Source organism: Grammomys surdaster, unplaced genomic scaffold, assembly GCF_004785775.1.
Source record: "Grammomys surdaster isolate TR1022 unplaced genomic scaffold, NIH_TR_1.0 124726, whole genome shotgun sequence".
In the NCBI taxonomy this organism is placed as follows: Eukaryota; Metazoa; Chordata; class Mammalia; order Rodentia; family Muridae; genus Grammomys; species Grammomys surdaster.
Window position 1 is genome coordinate 1 of NW_021619686.1, and position 5,540 is coordinate 5,540.

The following is a 5,540-nucleotide window of genomic DNA, read 5'->3' on the forward strand; positions in this document are numbered from 1 at the left end:
ATATGTAGATATGATGTTAAATCGAAGACAAGAACTATAAGGGAGAAGTAGGAACTTTCTAGGCACAGCAGTTATAGTGACAGCCGGTGTCAAGGACCAGAAATAAAAGCCTAACCATAAAAGTATGTGCCTCTGTGGCTCTCTGCTGAATCTGTAGTCAAAACCAAGGAGTCCTGTCAGAGAATTGGACTGTCTGTGTAGGGTGGACATTTCCCCTGTGGCCTTCTCTCCCCTTCCAGAGCCCACTGTTCATGTGCTTCACCCTCAGAGGCTACAGACTGGCTGAGCTGCTGTCCCAGGCAGAGAGGGATCCTTCAGTGCTGCTGCTGACAGTGCTAACTAGGGGCTATATGAACTTTCAGTGATAGCCCATCTATCTTCAGGAATGGAAGAGAAGGATGTCTGGGTGCTCAGGTGGTAGGGAAGCTCAGGAGCTAACCCAGGAGCAGTGTGAAGTGGGCTCAGGGTCTGCAGCTGCTCCACTCCTTTTTTTGGGTGATGATGCTATTCAAGGATGGACCTGGAAAGCTGCAGAGCTGAGGAAGGCATCTCACCAGTCAGGTCTGGCAACTTCTGGAAAGTGGGTCTGTGAGCGTCTGTAATTTATCTTTATAGTCATTCCAAATATATCACCAGTAAGTTGAAAATTTTTTTACTGCATACACTGGTACCAGTGGGGGTATAGCTCAGGGGTAGAGCATTTGACTGCAGATCAAGAGGTCCCTGGTTCAAATCCAGGTGCCCCCTTCCTAGGATCTCTTTTGGATGCTAGAGAGTCAAATGCCTTCAGTAACCCAAAACTACCAAATAAAACCCCTATTACCACATTGTCACTTGTCATGGATGTTTTCTCATTATGCACTGATCCGTGTTCACCTGTGGAGTGGATTCTACTCAGGCTCCATCTGTGTGCTGCTCTCTGAACCCCATTCAGATCACAGTCACTTGTCCTGTTGCATAGATTGTCCTCTAAGGCTGTGGCTCTGTGTGTCACTCGTTGATGGAAATTAAGTTTACAGGAGGCTTGGAACAGAACTACCTCCTGGAAGCCCTTGTCTTTCATCTCTCAAGAAGCCTCTCCTGAGCTCCTACTGTGCTCCTCACTCCCAGCTCCTTCTATCCTGTGCTTCAGTTCCTGGCCGGTTCTATGAAGTCTTTAATCCATGAATTTGTTTCCTATGTATACTAAGACTCTGAGGAACATGAAAAATGAGTGATTACTCTTTGTGTCTTGTGTCTTTGTCTCTTTGTGTCTTCGATGTCCTGGAGGATAATGTTCTCTCTGGGCTGCAGATTGGGGTAAAGAATACCCAGAACCTTCCACTTAGTGTGAACTTAAGGAAAACACATGGATAGGTGTCTTTTCCACTTCCAAAGTTGATGTCTTTAGTATACCCTGAGAAAGAGGGTACTGAGGTGCACTAGCTATGGTTGGAGAGAAGAGGGGTAGATGGCAAACCTAAATGAAAAAAATCCTGCCAGGTTCAAGATCAGTAGTGGGGTCTGAGGGCTGAGTAGTGTTGAGGCAGAGTATTCAACTATCAGTATCAGTAGCAGAAGCAGTAGATCATGAACATATAGCAAGCTTGGGTATGGTTCCAAGGTTGAAGAAGCGCTAATCAGAGGTTACCATACCTTTAAGTGGGGGTATAGGTAGAGGCAGAACATTTAACTGCAGATCAAGATTCCCTGGTTCAAATCCAGTTACCCCATTGCCTAAATATGACTCTGGTAGTTAACTTACCACATTCACCTTAGGCAGGACTTTGGTGAAGCTCGGAGGTCTCCATTAGTTGTAATTACTCAAATAAACTCATTCTGGGATACATGGTTTAGGGTGTTTGTACCTGTCTTCTTTAGAGTTTTACTGCTGTGAAGAGATACCATGACCAAGGCAACTCTTATAAGGACAACATTTCACTGGGGCTGGCTTACAGGTTCAGAGGTTCAGTCCATTATCATCAGACCAGTAACATGGCAGTGTCCAGGCAGATATTTGGGGCTGGAGGAGTTGAACGTTCTACCTCTTGTTCTGAAGGCAGCTAGAAGACTGGCTTCTAGGCAGCTAGGATGAGGGTCTTAGAGCCCATCCCCACAGTGAGAAACCTAACAAGGCCACACCCACTCCAACAAGGCCACACCTTCTAATAGTGCCACTCCTTGGGCCAAGCATACTCAAACCATCATCATGCCTTACCTCCACACCCACTGCTGTCACCCAAGCTCTCAAAGGCTCCCAACCCCGCACACTAGCTCACTATACAGTGTCTTTCCCACTTGGGTGCTCTTCCCACTCCACTCCTCACCTCTGCCTTGTGTTCATGATCACAGAGGAATCATGTTTGTTCTGCTTCTATTGGCCAACAAGAGATGAGGTATATTCTGAATACTCAGTTACCATCTTCGAGGCTCTTTGACAGGAAAGGCTGAGACTATGAATGTAATCATGAGCTCTGAACTGGCTTGCTCCTGCATCCTCAGTGCGATTGCCTGTAGAAAGGCAGTCAAGCCTAACTGAAGCTGATCTACAGAACCAGGATTAGGGTACCCCAGAAACCAACTTGGGACCATGGGCTCACGCATCAGTCAAAAGCCATGGCAGAAGCTTGTACTTGTTCCAGAAGGTTTATGATAGATCTCCAACCCCCTTCCCCATTTTTCTGGGGCCAGAAACTGTGACATTGAACTACACTTTAATGAAGCAATTTTAGACTGGGTTTTGAACCAGAGAACTCTCAGTCTGTATCTGATGCTTAGATCCAAGCTTCTACCTGCCTGACAACCAACAAATAAATAGGTTTTTCTTTTAATTAGTTTAATTTCAATGTAAAAAAAAACACACACACACAATGTAACATTACTTTCCCAAGTAAGGAGGGCTGATTGGTTGTATGCTACCTCCCTGGTAGACCAGATGCCAGTCTCTGTTCCTGCTGCAGGCTTCTCCTCCACCCTCTGTCTGATGTCCTCAGATACTGAAGCCCTGCCACCACCACCCTTCATCTCTCTGAGTGTAACTCAAAATGAAACCCAGAGAGCTGTGGGATTGCAAGGACTCTACACTCAGCCCCCTCAGTTAACATCCTGTGTCTGAGGCAGGGAGTTGGTAGCTACACAGACTAAGGAAATCTGGTCACGACACCCCATCCTTCTCCCATCTTAGAGGCCTGCCTGTGGTCTAGTGAGTGATACGCATCACTAAAGTCCACTCAGTGTAATGGGAAGGAGAGTAGCACGGAGCCAGGCTGACTGTTGACACGGGCTTAGTCCCAGCCTGGCAGGGATGGTGAGGATTAGTGGAGTCTTCACGATGCAAGTGTGCTGAATTAGTGCGAAGATGGCATTGCTGAATGCACTTCACACTTTCGTAGAATGGCATAGAGAAACAAGCTGAAACTTAGCTGAAAACTTCTTCTCTGGTGACTAGTTATATAGTTATATAGTATATAGTTATATAGTTGTATAGTTATATAGTTTTATAGTATATAGTTATATAGTTATATAGTTTTATGGGTCTAAAAGCGACTCAAGCTGCCAAAGAAGAAAAGACATTAACAACATTCCTGCAACCAGCCCAGCATGCTACAGTACTGACCTGCCAGGCGAGATGTGCCACTTGGAATGAAGTCCATGGGTGTATCTGACTGCTCTTGCGTTAGACTTGAGGCTTGCTCCACAGGAAGGAATTCAAGTGTGCTGCTGTAGACCTTGTCATGGGCCCGAGGGAGGAACCTACTACCACTGTATTGCTAAATGGCGTGTTGTCAAGCTGTCCTTTAACTATGTTTACACTGCTAGATTAGTGCTGCCCTCACCCTTACCAGAGAAGCATCCCTCCACAGGATCCGCAGTTACTGCAGAGCCTCATATCTGCCGAGTGTATGGGACGATTGACTTAAATTGGACATGACGTCAACGCCTGACTTAAGTCAACAAGTCACTCTTCAGCGACAGACTCCTAAGTGGATATAATAAATATAATAAAATTATTTGTTGTTAAAAGATTAGTGTCATTTTAAAAACCCTCAAGGCACAGATTGTGTTATGTATACCAAAAATTTCAGGAAAGAAAACTTTTATACAAACAATTCCAGGAAATTTTTTTAAATGAGGTTACTTACCCCAACTCACTTTGTAAGTCTAATTAAAGAAGCTGTGAAAATGTCAACGACTGTAAGAGAAAACAAGACAACAGGCCAATCTCACTTATGAAACACAGACTGTTTTTAAAACCATAAACAAAAATCTTAAGAAGTCAAATTCAGCATTGTATCAAAATAAATGGGTAACACGGAATAACCAAACGATGTCATTGAGGAATGCAAGGTTGGCTTCACCTTAGCCAGCTCTGCCGTGATGCACACAGTAGGCCCTCAGCACGTTTCTCATCATGCAAGTCAATGTCAACTCCAGCTCTGCCACTTTACCACCAAAGGATGTTCATGTTGTAGAACATGCATCATGCTAAAAGCATCAGGGAAACAGAACTCTGGTCATGAACAGCCTCGGAAAATATTCCCTAGAGGTGGTAGTTAAACATCCCGGCTCCCTTGTCTTTTGAGGGAGGGTGACCTGGGGCGACCTGTATGTGTTCAGCCTTGGTGTAAGCCCTAGTTGCATATGATGGATGAGGGCTTCATCTCTCACCTATACTTGCCTTTCCTCCTTTCTGTACCTAACCTAACCATGCTCTACCAGTACTTCCTAGATATTTTCCTCAAAACAAACTACTTGCTTTCAAATTCTAGTTTCAAGGTCTCCTTGTGGAGAAATCCAAACTAATACCAGGTTGATGAGAAAATAATGATTATAAAATAAATAAAGAATATCCAACCAGGTGTAACAGATATCCATGATTTGATTATTTTAAAGTACAGCAAGTAAGAAACTGACTATGGGCTTGTGCAAGGACAGGCTAAGAATCTAGCAAAGGAGAAAAGCCATGTCAGGCAGACACCTCCATGGAGGAGAAAAGCTATGTCAGGCAGACACCTCCATGGAGGAGAAAAGCCATGTCAGGTAGACACCTTCATGGAGGAGAAAAGCCATATCAGGTAGACATCTCCATGGAGGAGAAAAGCCATGTCAGGCAGACACCTTCATGGAAGAGAAAAGCCATATCAGGTAGACATCTCCATGGAGGAGAAAAGCCATGTCAGGCAGACACCTTCATGGAGGAGAAAAGCCATGTCAGGCAGACACCTCCATGCACAGACTGGTTTCCAGACAGAATGGGGTTTTGTCCACCACCAACTTCCGGGCCACATGGGTTAGTCTGATAATATTTCTTGCTCCTAGACTTTTGTGACTGTTGGTTCATTAACGTTTTGGGAGATGCAGAAGTCCACTTTCAACTATTTATTGGAGTTTATTCTTTGTCGTTTTCTGTCTATATTCACTGAGTGAGAAGTGACCATCTTTCATCCTAGCCTGTAGTTCTGCAGCAAGTTCCCTGAACTTAACATTAGTCCAAGAGGGTCAGGCATGAATGTGTCATCACATTTGACAAGATAAACACCCCAGTTGCGTGGAATTTATGT

General features: G+C 44.6%; 1 non-coding gene across 1 annotated transcript; it reads left to right on the plus strand.

Annotated features, from left to right (window-relative positions):
* Positions 1-675: 675 nt before the first annotated feature.
* Positions 676-747, plus strand: Trnac-gca. Its single transcript has one exon. It is a non-coding gene; the product is annotated as a tRNA-Cys (tRNA).
* Positions 748-5,540: the final 4,793 nt, after the last annotated feature.